Source organism: Lepidochelys kempii, unplaced genomic scaffold (genome assembly GCF_965140265.1).
Source record: "Lepidochelys kempii isolate rLepKem1 unplaced genomic scaffold, rLepKem1.hap2 scaffold_83, whole genome shotgun sequence".
Lineage (NCBI taxonomy): Eukaryota > Metazoa > Chordata > Testudines > Cheloniidae > Lepidochelys > Lepidochelys kempii.
In genome coordinates, this window is record NW_027333647.1 from 246,396 (window position 1) to 260,392 (window position 13,997).

General features: G+C 49.1%; 1 pseudogene; it reads right to left on the reverse strand.

Moving 5' to 3' along the window:
• Positions 1 to 275: 275 nt before the first annotated feature.
• LOC140904834 (phospholipase A2 inhibitor and Ly6/PLAUR domain-containing protein-like) lies at positions 276 to 6,805 on the reverse strand (annotated as a pseudogene).
• Positions 6,806 to 13,997: the final 7,192 nt, after the last annotated feature.

Consider the following 13,997-nt stretch of genomic DNA (forward strand, 5'->3'; position numbering starts at 1 on the left):
CCTGCAAAATCAACCTAGAAGGACATTTCTCCCCTCCAGGGCGTTCCCGCCCGCCAGGACAGCTGGGTGAGCCACGGCCTCTCCTTCCCACAGCCCTCCTTCCCCAGGGAAGATCAGAGATCATGGGGGGTACTTTCCCCACAACTCGCTTTATTCAACCAATGCACAAAAGGAACCCGCAATCTCCCCCAAAGAGAAGCAGCAGCCAGTGGCTGCTGAAGGGAGGTGCACTGCAGCCCGGCACGCAGCAGAAGGGAAGGATGCTAGTCCGGGACTCAGGGCTCCCCGATGCCTCCACCGGCCCTGGGAGCTGGGTAGCACTCGGCCCAGATCAACATCTCCACCATGCCCTGGGAGTATTTCTTCACCCCCACTCTCTTCACGCAGGCGCCAGGCGAGCCACATCCAGCCGCAATCTTTATCACGGTGATGTCACCTGTACGGGGGGAGACAGACATGATCAGAGGCTCCCACATCCCCCCCCCAACCCCCATGAGGTCTCTCACACACTCCCCTCCCAGCAGGACTGCACCCGGCTCTGCAGGCAGACTGGGGTCTAGTGCTCAGAGCAGGGGGCTGGAACAACGTGAGAACATAACAGAGGAACGGCCCCCCTGGGTCACCCCAAAGGTCCATCTAGCCCAGTATCCTCTGGCCAATGCCAGGTGCCCCAGAGGGAATGAACAGAACAGGGAACCATCCAGTGATCCATCCCCTGTCGCCCATTCCCAGCTCCTGGCAAACAGAGGCTAGGGCCACCATCACTGCCCATCCTGGCTATAGCCACAGATGGACCTGTCCTCCAGGAACTTCTCTAGTTCCTGTTTGAACCCTTCGCCTTCACAAGATTTCCCGGCAATGACTTCCACAGGTTGACTGTGCGTTGTGTGAAGCAGTGCTTCCTTTTGTTTTTTTAAACCTGCTGCCCGTTCATTTCATTTGGTGGCTCCTAGTTCATATGTTAGAAAGAGTAATAACACTTTCTTCACACCCTTCAACCTTTTACAGAACTCTTTCCTATCCCCCCTTAGCCATCTCTTTTCCAGGATTAAAAGTCCCACTCTTATTAATCTCTCCTCATATGGCAGCCGTTCCATCCCCCTCGTCATTTTGGTTGGGCTTTTCTGAAGCTTTTCCAATTCCAGTAGATCTTTTTGGAGACAGGGCGACCACATCCGCACTCAGTGTTCAAGCTGTGGGCGTCCCATGGATTTATATTGAGGCAACACGATTTTTTCTGTCCTATTCTCTGTCCCTTTCTTAATTATTCCCAGCATTCTGTTTGCTGTTTTCACAGCCGCTGCACATGGAGTGGATGATTTCAGAGAACTATCCATAGTGACTCCAAGATCTTTCTTGAGTGGTAAATTTGACCCATCATTGTGTATGTCTAATTGGGATTATGTTTGCCCATGTGCATTATTTAGCATTTATCAATATTGAATTTCCTCTGCCGTTTTGTTGCCCAGTCACCCTGTTTTGAGAGACCCTTTAGTACTTCTTCACAGTAAGCTTTGGACTTAACTATCTTGAGTAGGTTTGTATCTTCTGCAAATTTTGCCACCTCACTATTTACCCCTTTTTCCAGAACATTTCGGAATATGGTGAATAGCTAATGTACTCAATGCTTTTTTGACTCTGTCTTCAGGAACAAGGTCAGCTCCCAGACTGCTGCGCTGGGCATCACAGCATGGGGAATAGGTGGCCAGCCCTCTGTGGAGACAGAGGTGGTTCGGGACTATTTAGAAAAGCTGGACATGCACAAGTCCATGGGGCCGGATGCATTGCATCCGAGAGTGCTAAAGGAGTTGGTGGATGTGATTGCAGGGCCATTGGCATTATCTTTGAAAACTCGTGGCGAATGGGGGAAGTCCCGGATGACTGGAAAAAGGCTAATGTAGTGCCCATCTTTAAAAAAGGGAAGAAGGAGGATGCTGGGAACTACAGGCCAGTCAGCCTCACCTCAGTCCCTGGAAAAATCATGGAGCAGGTCCTCAAGGAATCAATCCTGAAGCACTTACATGAGAGAAAAGTGATCAGGAACAGTCATCATGGATTCGCCAAGGGAAGGTCATGCCTGACTAATCTAATCGCCTTCTATGATGAGATTACTGGTTCTGTGGATGAAGGGAAAGCAGTGGATGTATTGTTTCTTGACTTTAGCAAAGCTTTTGACACGGTCTCCCACAGTATTCTTGCCAGCAAGTTAAAGAAGTATGGGCTGGATGACTGCACTATAAGGTGGATAGAAAGTTGGCTAGATTGTCGGGCTCAACAGGTAGTGATCAATGGCTCCATGTCTAGTTGGCAGCCGGTATCAAGTGGAGTCCCTCAAGGGTCAGTCCTGGGGCCAGTTTTGTTCAATATCTTCATAAATGATCTGGAGGATGGTGTGGATTGCACTCTCAGCAAATTTGCGGAGGAGTGGTAGATAAATTAGGAGGAGTGGTAGATACGGTGGCAGGTAGGGTTAGGATACAGAGGGCCCTAGACAAATTGGAGGATTGGGCCAAAAGAAATCTGATGAGGTTCAATAAGGATAAGTGCAGGGTCCTGCACTTAGGACGGAAGAACCCAATGCACAGCTACAGACTAGGGACCGAATGGCTAGGCAGCAGTTCTGCGGGAAAGGACCTAGGGGTGACAGTGGACGAGAAGCTGGATATGAGTCAGCAGTGTGCCCTTGTTGCCAAGAAGGCCAATGGCATTTTGGGATTTATAAGTAGGGGCATAGCCAACAGATCGAGGGACGTGATCGTCCCCCTCTATTCGACATTGGTGAGGCCTCATCTGGAGTACTTTGTCCAGTTTTGGGCCCCACACTACAGGAAGGATGTGGATAAATTGGAGAGAGTCCAGCGAAGGACAACAAAAATGATTAGGGGTCTGGAGCACATGACTTATGAGGAGAGGCTGAGGGAGCTGGGATTGTTTAGTCTACAGAAGAGAAGAATGAGGAGGGATTTGATAGCTGCTTTCAACTACCTGAGAGGTGGTTCCAAAGAGGATGGTTCTAGACTATTCTCAGTGGTAAAAGATGACAGGACAAGTAGTAATGGTCTCAAGTTGCAGTGGGGGAGGTTTAGGTTGGATATTAGGAAAAACTTTTTCACTAGGAGGGTGCTGAAACACTGGAATGCGTTAACTAGGGAGGTGGTAGAATCTCCTTCCTTAGAAGGTTTTAAGGTCAGGCTTGAGAAAGCCCTGGCTGGGATGATTTAATTGGGGATTGGTCCTGCTTTGAGCAGGGGGTTGGACTATATGACCTCCTGAGGTCCCTTCCAACCCTGATATTCTATGATTCTATGAATAGGACTGGGCCCAGTGCAGATCCCTGGGGGACTCCCACTTTTTACCTCTCTCCGTTCTGAAAACTGACCATTTCTTCCTACCTGTTTTTCCCTATCTTTTAACAAGTTACTGAGCCATGAGAGGATTTTATCCCATGACAGCTCACGTTTCTGAAGAGCCTTTGGTGAGGGACCTTTTCAAAGGCTTTCTCAAAATCTAAGTACACTGTATCCACTGGATTCCCCTTGTTCACACGCTTGTTGACCCCCTCAGAGAATTCTAGTAGATTGGTGAGGCGTGATTTCCCTTTACCGAAACCATGTTGATCCTTCCACAACAAATTATGTTCATCTATGTGGCTGACAATTCTCTTCTTTCCTGTAGTTTCAATGAGCTTGCCCTGTACTGAAGTCAGACTTATTGGCCTGTAGTTGAAAGGATCACCTCTGGAGCCCTTTTTAAAAATTGGCGTGTCATTAGACGTCCTCCAGCCAGTTGGGACAGAAGCTGATTTAAATGCTAAGTTACAAACCACAATAAGTCGTTCTGTAATTTGACATTTGAGTTCCTTCCGATCTCTTGGGCGAAACCCATCTGGACCTGGTGACTTATTACTGTTTAATTTATCAATTTGTTGCAAAACCTCCTGTAATGACTCCTCAATCTGGGACAGTTCCTCAGATTTGTCATGAAAACAGAATGGTTCCGGTTTGGGAATCTCCCCCCCAGCCTCAGCCGTGAAGACCGATGCACAGAATTCATTTAGTTTCCCCGCAGTGGTTTTATCCTCCTTGAGTGCTCCTTTGGCATCTCGGCAAGTAGGACTCCTGGGTTCTCTCTGCAACTCTGCCAGGGGAGTGGAGTCTAGTGGGTCAGAGCAAGGGGGCCTGGGACTAAGCCAGGACACCTGGGCTCCACCTCGTGCTCTGTGTTTAGACCCCTCCCACATCTGGAGGACTTACCCAGTGTTAATATCCCAGATTCCTCAACACAATGGTCCTCGGCTCCGGTGCAGGCCAAGAGCTTGTTGTCCTGACAGTTTCCTCCCCACAGGTTGAAGCATGACGGGCACTGCCGGCCGTTGGGGACGGAGCTCACAGTTGGCACTGAGAACAGTCAGACACACACAGTCAGCCAGGGGTGGGGAGTCACTACACGCTGGGCTCGATCCCACCTCAGGGAAGGGAGTGGGGTCTAGTGGTTAGAGCAGGGGGGCTGGGAGCCAGGACTCCTGGGTTCTCTCCAGGCGGGTGTGGCCGGAGCAGGGCTCTAGGTTTGCAGCAGACACACACCTGGGATGGCCCCAGCGTTGCAGCCGTCAGTGTCACAGCAGGCGATGTTCGCCCACACGGTGACATTGTACGCGTAGGTCAGCGAGAAGGGGCCAGGCTCACAGTTCTTGGGCTCTAGGCACGATTTAGCCGTGTAGGACAAGGAGAATCCCTCTGTGGAAGAGAAACAGAGCATCACCTCTGAACTCCAAAATGGACCCCCAGCTGCTCCATCCTCCCCTTCTGTTCCATCCACCCCACGCCCAACTAATCTCATCTTCCCCCTCACCCGGATAAAATCCTGTCTTCTTTCTGATCCAGGCCCAACAGCCACCCACTGCAATTCCCCATCTCATCCCGTCCCCTGTCTATGACATTATCTTTCCAGACTGAGCAGTCCCTGCTCCTGGAGAAGAGCAGAGCCTATTGGTTAGAGTAGGGGGAGGGGCTGGGAGCCAGGAATCCTGGGTTCGACCCCTGGCTTCAGGAGGACAATGGTGTCTATACTTAGTAGAAATCTTCTTTCACTCACCCAGTCTGAACTCTGCCACGACGGTGATGCAGGTCCCTTCCGAGGGGGCACAGGGCTGCAGGGAGCCGGAGCACGATTGCTCTTTAGACTCACACACCTCGCATTGCAGAGCGCTCCCTGGAGGTTGGAAAAAATCCCTTCTCAGTACAAACCCCAGCTCCACACCCCTCCTCAGGCAGTGCCCGTGGGTGAAATACCACCAGCAACCAAGAGGTGGCGCTGTGGGAGTTGTTACCACCAATGCCTCCTCAGTGAACGTGTGGGCAGACAAATCTTGGAGAAATGCCACCTGCTTTTGCAGCAGTTCTGTCCAGTTCCATTTAACTCTCCGGATGGGGAAAGGCATCTTGCTAGCTGGTCATTTGTATCTGACTCAATGCTGCAGACAAGTCTGTTTGCTGCCTGAGTGTCTGTGGCTAGAATACATTTTCAGGTGCTGATGTGGCTATCTGGGGTGCAGCTTGTGCCTGCGAACAAACCCCACACGTCTGTGTAGACAGAAAAACAAGAATTCGGCTGCTCTGAAGAGGGGTTTCTGCCTGGCTTTGCGGTGAACCTTTCACACACACACACACACCCCGCCGTCACTCTCTGCTCCAGGCCTCTGCCTCTCAGCCACACTCGACTTTAGTCCACTTTTCATGGCTGATCCTGCTAATTCTCTTATTCAGAATACGATTGACGCTTGTTAAGCCTTTGGATAGATGGCTGTGCACCTCCAGCCAGCGATCCCAGGAGCATCAACTCTTTCCTCTCCAGAGCGTGGGGGCCTTTAATTTATGACGTGAGCGTAAGGTAGTTTTAAGAAAGAAAGAAAGAAAGAAAGAAAGAGATTTTCCCACTTTGGTTTTTTTAGAGCTTTCATGTGGAAACATCAATTAAACCTCAGAACGCCTTCCCCTGCCCCTTCTATGTCCCTAGATGGTAGCAAAGTGATATTCTCCCCATCTAAGAAATAGGGAAACTGAGGTAGAAAAAAGATGTGTTCAATTCAGGCTTAGAACCAAGAAGACAGCCGAGAAGTCCTCACTCCTGACTCCCAGCCCACTCTAACCCACGAGATCCCACACCTCTTTCAGAGCCACGGACAGAACCCGGGAGTCCTGATTTGCAGCCATCTCTGCTCAAACTCACTACACCCCAGCCCTCTTCCACAGCTGGGGAATGATCTGAGGAGTCCTGGCTCCCAGCCCCCACCCGTTGCACCCGCATTCCCCTTTCAAACCCGGGGAATGAAGCCAGGAGTCCTGGCAGGAATCTCAGCGCTGACAGGCAGGGGAACATTTCTAGGCAGGACGACATGTGGACGGGGGAGCTGCTCCTCATCGGGATGACCCCAAGCTTGGGCGAGAGCTGGAGGAGGAACGAGAAGAAGCAAGGACAGAGGGACTCAGACCCGCTGGCCAGGCCCCTAGCGTGGGCTGTGGGAGTCCCAGGCTCCAATCCCTGTTCTCCCCGATTCAGCCAGGGGAATGTGACTCCGGGTTTTCCTCTCGCTGGTTTTACCCATTAATTCCATCCTGACCCCAGAATCCACCATTGACAGCAGCACGTTCCCCAAGTGAATGCCCGACCCCACCACCCAGTTCCCTCTGCCCGGGGATGGATGGGACTCACCTGTGGCCAGGAGAGCGGACAGCAGGCAGAGGGGCAGAGCCACCCACATGGTGCCTGGATGTTAGCTGCGGTGAGCAGAACAGCAAGGAAGCATCTGGCTGTGGTTTTATCCGGCAGGTTGGCAAATACCTGCCCCCTGGGGGATCGGCTGGGGCTGCCCCATGACATCCTGGTGGACCCGGAGATGGGAGATTTCACAACCCTGCATGTGACATTGGCTGATCAGGTGATGCAATGTGTCTTGAGGCCAATTCCCTTGTGCGTTAGTGGAGATCAGTGGTTCTCAGCCAGGGGTCCGTGTACTCCAGGGGTACACATAGGTCTTCCATGGGGTACATCAGCTTATCTTGATGTTTGCCTCATTTTACAACAGGCCAGATATAAAGCACTAGTGAAGTCAGTACGAGCTAAAATTTCCTGACACAATGACTTGTTTGTGCAGCTCTATGTACTATCCACTGAACTGTAAGAACAATATTTATATCCCAGTGGAGTTATCTTATAATTACACGGTGGAATTGAGAAAGGAAGTTATTTGTCAGTCACAATGTGGCTGTGACACTTATGTATTTTTAGAATAACATAAGAAAGGACCTGTCATAAATATAAAGGGAAGGGGAACCACCTTTCTGTCCCCGGAGCTATAAAATCCCCATGCCCCGTGGAAAAACACTTTCACCTGTTGTCATAAATAGAAAGGGAAGGGTAAACTCCTTTATAATCCCTCCTCTCCAGAGGAAAAATCCTCTCACCTGTAAAGGGTTAAGAAGCTAAAGGTAACCTCGCTGGCACCTGACCAAAATGACCAATGAGGAGATAAGATACTTTCAAAAGCTGGGAGGAGGGAGAAAAACAAAGGGTCTTTGTCTGTCTGTGTGATGCTTTTGCCGGGGACAGAACAGAAATGGACTCTTAGAACTTAGTAAGTAATCTAGCTAGTTATGTGTTAGGTTATGATTTCTTTAAATGGCTGAGAAAATAGCTGTGCTGAATAGAATGGATATTCCTGTCTGTGTGTCTTTTTGTAACTTAAGGTTTTGCCTAGAGGGATTCTCTCTGTTTTGAATTTAATTCCCCTGTAAGGTATTTGCCATCCTGATTTTACAGAGGTGATTCTTTTCTACTTCTATTAAAAGTTTTCTTGTAAGGAAACTCAATGCTTTTTCATTGTTCTAAGATCCAAGGGTTTGGGTCTGTGGTCACCTATTCAAATTGTTGAGGATTTGTACCAAACCTTCCCCAGGAAGTGGGGTGCAAGGGTTGGGAGGATTTGGGAGGGAAAGACGTGACCAAACTACGTTTCCCAGTAAACCCAGTTAAAGTTTGGTGGTGGCAGTAGAAATCTAGGGGCAAAGGACAAAATTAATTTGTACCTTGGGGAAGTTTTAACCTAAGCTGGTGAAAGTAAGCTTAGGAGGTTTTCATGCAGGTCCCCACATCTGTACCCTAGAGTTCGGAGTGGGGAAGCAACCTTGACATGGTGGCGGGGGGGGGGGGGGGGGTTAGGATTTTGATTTTTTTTTAGAAGGAGCACAGATTTGAACACGAAATTTTTTTTCCTTTGGGGCTGCTGATAAGCAGGTTACCAAGTAGTTGGAGGTTTTTTGCTTTGATTTGGGGCCAGAGCAGAGACAAAGGGAATTGTCTTTTTCTGTAGGCTGACAATCACTATCAGAGAATAGGTATCCTATTCCAGTACAGCAAAATTTTACAGCCAAGTTTTGTTTGTTTATTTCCAAACCTCGGGTGTAAAGTTAGTTAAAAACAGAGAGGGTAGGATGACAGAATCCACGGCTCAAGAAACGCTGGAATTTCAGGCTGAGGAAAAACAAAAGGAACATGAAAGACAGATAGAACTCATGCGGCTGGAGAAGGAGGTACAGGAGGCTGCCCACAGGAGGGTAATGGAGGCAAGGAAGTATGTGGAGGAGGAGAAGGAAAAAGAGAGGAAGCATGTGGAGGAGAAGAAGGAAAAAGAGGAAGCATGAACTGGAGATGGAGAAGGTAAAGACTAGGCAGAATATACCAACAAACCCTAGCAATCCTTCTCCAGGTACCACTTCCCATCCCAGAAAGTTCCCCACCTACAAGGCAGGCGATGATACCGAGGCTTTCTTAGAAAACTTCAAAAGGGCCTGGCTTGGGTACAGCATCTCTACAGACCAATACATGGTAGAGCTGAGGCCGCAGCTCAGTGGACCCTGAGCTGAGGTGGTGGCAGAAATGCCTAAAGAACACATGAACAAGTACGAACTGTTTAAATCCAAGGCGAGAGTTAGAATGGGGATAACACCCAAGCATTCTCGTCGGAGGTTCAGAGCCCTAAGGTGGAAACCAGACATGTTATTTACCCAACATGCCTACCACATTGTGAAACACTGGGATGCCTGGATATCAGGAGCAAGTGTTGAATCTCCAGCAAATTTGCCCTTCCTAATGCAAATGGAACAATTATTAGAGGGTGTTCCTGAGGAAATAGAAAGATACATCCTAGATGGGAAGCCCAAAACTGTAATCGAGGCAGGAGAGATTGGAGACAGATGGGTGGAGATGGTAGAGAAGAAAAAAACTGGTCGCAGTTGGAGCGGAGACCAGAAGGAACAACCCCAGACCACACCCTATTTCCGGGGGCTGCCCAAGGCCCCACCTACCTCCCAAAGAACCCTCCAAACACTTTATCGTCCCACCACCCCGTTCTCCAGCAACCCACCTCACCCCAGTGACCCGTCAGCTGGACGATGTTTTAAATGTAACGATCTGGGGCATGTAAAGGCCAACTGCCCCAAGAACCCCAACAGATTACAGTTCATTGCACCGGAATCACACCAAAGATCCGCAGGCCCAGATACCTCCCAGATACCCTTGGAGTGGAGGAAAACTGTGAGTGTGGGCGGGAAGAAGGTCACCGCGTGGAGGGACACCGGAGCACAAGTGTCAGCTATCCATGCTTCCTTAGTGGACCCCAATTTAATCAACCCAGAGATCCAAGTGACGATTCAACCCTTCAAGTCCAACTCTTTCAATTTGCCTACAGCCAAGTTGCCTGTCCAGTACAAGGGCTGGTCAGGAACGTGGACTATTGCAGTCGATGATGATTATCCCATCCCCATGCTGTTGGGGGAAGACTTGGCCAATCATATGAAGCGGGCCAAGAGGGTGGGAATGGTCACCCGCAGCCAGGCTAAACAAGCCGTGAGGCCTAGCTCTGTTCAGGAAACTTCTATCAGGACCCGGTCAGAGGTGATGGACCCGGACCCCAGGCCAATGTCTGCAACAGCAGTAGTGGATCCAGTCCCAGAGACCCAGACAGAACCAGTCCCAGAACTGGAACCAGAAGAACAACCAGCACCAGACCCATTGCCAGCACTGAATCCAGTACTTGCAACCTCAACACCAGAGGGCCCCACCGAACCTGAACCGGCAGCAGCCCTTAACCCTACATAAGAGGCTCAGCAGGAGCCTGAACCTCAACATAGTGTCCCAGCGGAGAGCGGTTCACAGTCAACGGAAACAGCCCCATCCCCTACATCGCTTCCAGAGGGACCAAGCATAGGTCCACAATCTAATGAGGAACTGATGTCTCCAGCATCAAGGGAACAGTTCCAGATCGAACAGGAAGCGGATGAAAGCCTCCAGAGAGCTTGGATGGCAGAATGAAGTAACCCACCGCCTCTCAGCTCTTCTAATCGATCCAGGTTTGTTGTAGAAAGAGAACTTTTATACAAGGAAACTCTTTCTGGTGGACACCAGGAAGTCTGACATCCTCAGAGACAGTTGGTAGTTCCAACTAAATACCGGGCCAAGCTCTTGAGCTTAGCCCACGATCACCATAGTGGCCATGCTGGGGTGAACAGGACCAAAGACCGTTTTGGGGGGTCATTCCACTGGGAGGGAATGGGCAAGGATGTTTCTACCTATGTCCGGTCTTGTGAAGGATGCCAAAGAGTGGGAAAACCCCAAGACCAGGTCAAAGCCCCTCTCCAACCACTCACCATCATTGAAGTTCCATTTCAGTGAGTAGCTGTGGATATTCTGGGTCCTTTTCTGAAAAAGACACCCAGAGGGAAGCAGTACAGACTGACTTTCATGGATTTGGCCACCCGATGGCTGGAAGCAGTAGCTGTAAGCAACCCCAGGGCTAAAAGTGTGTGCCAGGCACTAGCAGACATTTTTGCCAGGGTAGGTTGGCCCTCCGACATCCTCACAGGTGCAGGGACTAATTTACTGGCAGGAACTATGGAAAACCTCTGGGAAGCTCATGGGGTAAATCACTTGGTTGCCACTCCTTACCACCATCAAACAAACAGCATGGTGGAGAAGTTTAATGGGACTTTGGGGGCCATGATCCGTAAATTCGTAAATGGGCACTCCAATGATTGGGACCTAGTGTTGCAGCAATTGCTCTTTGCCTACAGAGCTGTACCACATCCCAGTTTAGGGTTTTCCCGATTTGAACTTGTATATGGCCATGAGGTTAAGGAGCCATTACAGTTGGTGAAGCAGCAATGGGAGGGATTTACACCTTCTCCAGGAACTAACATTCTGGACCTTGTAACCAACCTACAAAACACCCTCCGAACCTCTTTAGCCCTTGCTAAAGAAAACTTACAGGATGCTCCAAAAGAGCAAAAAGCCTGGTATGATAAACATGTCAGAGAGCGTTCCTTCAAAGTAGGGGACCAGGTCATGGTCTTAAAGGCACTCCAAGCCCATAAAATGGAAGCATCGTGGAAAGGGCCATTCACGGTCCAGGAGCGCCTGGGAGCTGTTAATTTTCGCATAGCATTCTCCACCTCCAACCGGAAGCCTAAGGTGTACCATATTAATTCTCTAAAGCCCTTTTATTCCAGAGAATTAAAGCTTTGTCAGTTTACAGCCCAGGGAGGAGAGGACGCTGAGTGGCCTGAAGATGTCTACTATGAAGGGAAAAGTGCTGGTGGTGTGGAAGAGGTGAACCTCTCCATGACCCTTGGGCGTATGCAGCGACAGCAGATCCAGGAGCTGTGCACAAGCTATGCGCCGATATTCTCATCCACCCCAGGACAGACTGAACGGGCATACCACTCCATTGACACAGGTAATGCTCACCCAATTAAAGTCCAACCTTACCGGGAGTCTCCTCAAGCTAAAACTGCTATAGACCGGGAGACCCAGGATATGTTACAGAGTGCATGGGCATCTCCAGTGGTTCTAGTTCCCAAACCAGATGGGAAGATACGTTTTTGCGTGGACTACCATAAGCTAAATGCTGTAACTCGCCCAGACAACTATCCAATGCCACGCACAGATGAACTATTAGAGAAACTGGGGCGGGCCCAATTCATCTCTACCTTGGACTTAACCAAGGGATACTGGCAGGTACCGCTAGATGAATCCGCCAAGGAAAGGTCAGCCTTCATCGCACATCTCGGGCTGTATGAATTTAATGTCCTCCCTGTCGGGCTGTGGAATGCACCCGCCACCTTCCAAAGACTTGTAGATGGTCTCCCAGCGGGATTAGGAGAATATGCAGTCGCCTACCTTGACGATGAGGCAGTATTTTCAGATTCCTGGGCAGAACACCTGGAACATCTACAAAAAGTCCTTGAGCGCATAAGGGAGGCAGGACTAACTGTTAAGGTTAAGAAGTGTCAAAAAGGCCTAAACAGAGTGACTTACCTTGGACACCAGGTGGGTCAAGGAACTGTCAGCCCCCTACAGATCAAAGCGAATACTATCCAAAAGTGGCCTGTCCCAAAGACAAAGAAACAGGTTCAATCCTGCTTAGGCTTGGCCGGTTATTACAGACGATTTGTACCGCAATACAGCCAAATCACCACCCCACTGAGAGACCTAACCAAAAAGAAACAGCCAAATGCCGTTCAGTGGACCAAAAAGTGTCAGGAGGCCTTTAACCAGCTTAAAGCGACACTCATGTCTGACCCTGTACTAAGGGCCCCAGACTTTGACAAACCCTTCCTAGTAACCAGAGATGCGTCCGAGCGTGGTGTGGGAGCAGTTTTAATGCAGAAAGGACCGGATCAAGAATTCCACCCTGTAGTGTTTCTCAGCAAAAAACTGTCTGAGAGGGAAAGCAACTGGTCAGTCAGAGAAAAAGAATGTTTCGCCATTGTCTACGTCCTGGCAAAGCTACGCCCATACATTTGGGGACGGCGTTTCCACCTGCAAACCGACCATGCTGCACTACAGTGGCTTCATACCGCTACGGGAAATAACAAAACACTTCTTCGGTGGAGTTTAGCTCTCCAAGATTTTGATTTCGACATCCAACACATCTCAGGAGCTTCTCACAAAGTGGCTGATGCACTCTCCCGTGAAAGTTTCCCACAATCAACTGGTTAAAACCGTCCTTGAGATGTGGAAAAGATTGTTAGTCTTTATGTACTTGGTAGTATATTTAGAGGTGCATGTGTCTTATTAACTCTGTTTTTCCTAGAGCTCCAGGAAGAAATCCTAGCCACCATTTCACCCTAGCTGAGATTTGGGGGACGTGTCATAAATATAAAGGGAAGGGTAAACCCCTTTAAAATCCCTCCTGGCCAGAGGAAAAATCCTCTCACCTGTAAAGGGTTAAGAAGCTAACGGTAACCTCGCTGGCATCTGACCAAAACGACCAATGAGGAGACAAGATACTTTCAAAAGCTGGGAGGAGGGAGAAAAACAAAGGGTCTGTGTCTGTCTGTATGCTGCTTTTGCCGGGGATAGAAAAGGAATGGAGTCTTCGTACTTTTAGTAAGTAATCTAGCTAGGTATATGTTAGATTATGATTTCTTTAATTGGCTGACAAAAGAACTGTGATGAATAGAATGACTATTCCCGTCTGTGTGTCTTTTTTGTAACTTAAGGTTTTGCCTAGAGGGAATCTCTATGTTTTGAATGTAATTACTCTGTAAGGTATCTACCATCCTGATTTTACAGAGGTGATTCCTTTACTTCTATTAAAAGTCTTCTTGTAAGAAAACTTAAAGCTTTTTCATCTTTCTAAGATCCAAGGGTTTGGGTCTGTGGTCACCTATGCAAACTGGTGAGGATTTTTACCAAACCTTCCCCAGGAAGTGGGGTGCAAGGGTTGGGAGGCTTTTGGGGAAAGACGTGTCCAAACTACATTTCCCAGTAAACACAGATAAAGTTTGGTGGTGGCAGTAGAAATCCAAGGGAAAGGGTAAAATTAATTTGTACCTTGGGGAAGTTTTAACCTAAGCTGGTGAAGGTAAGCTTAGGAGGTTTTCATGCAGGTCCCCACATCTGTACCCTAGAGTTCAGAGTGGAGAAGGAACCTTGAGAAT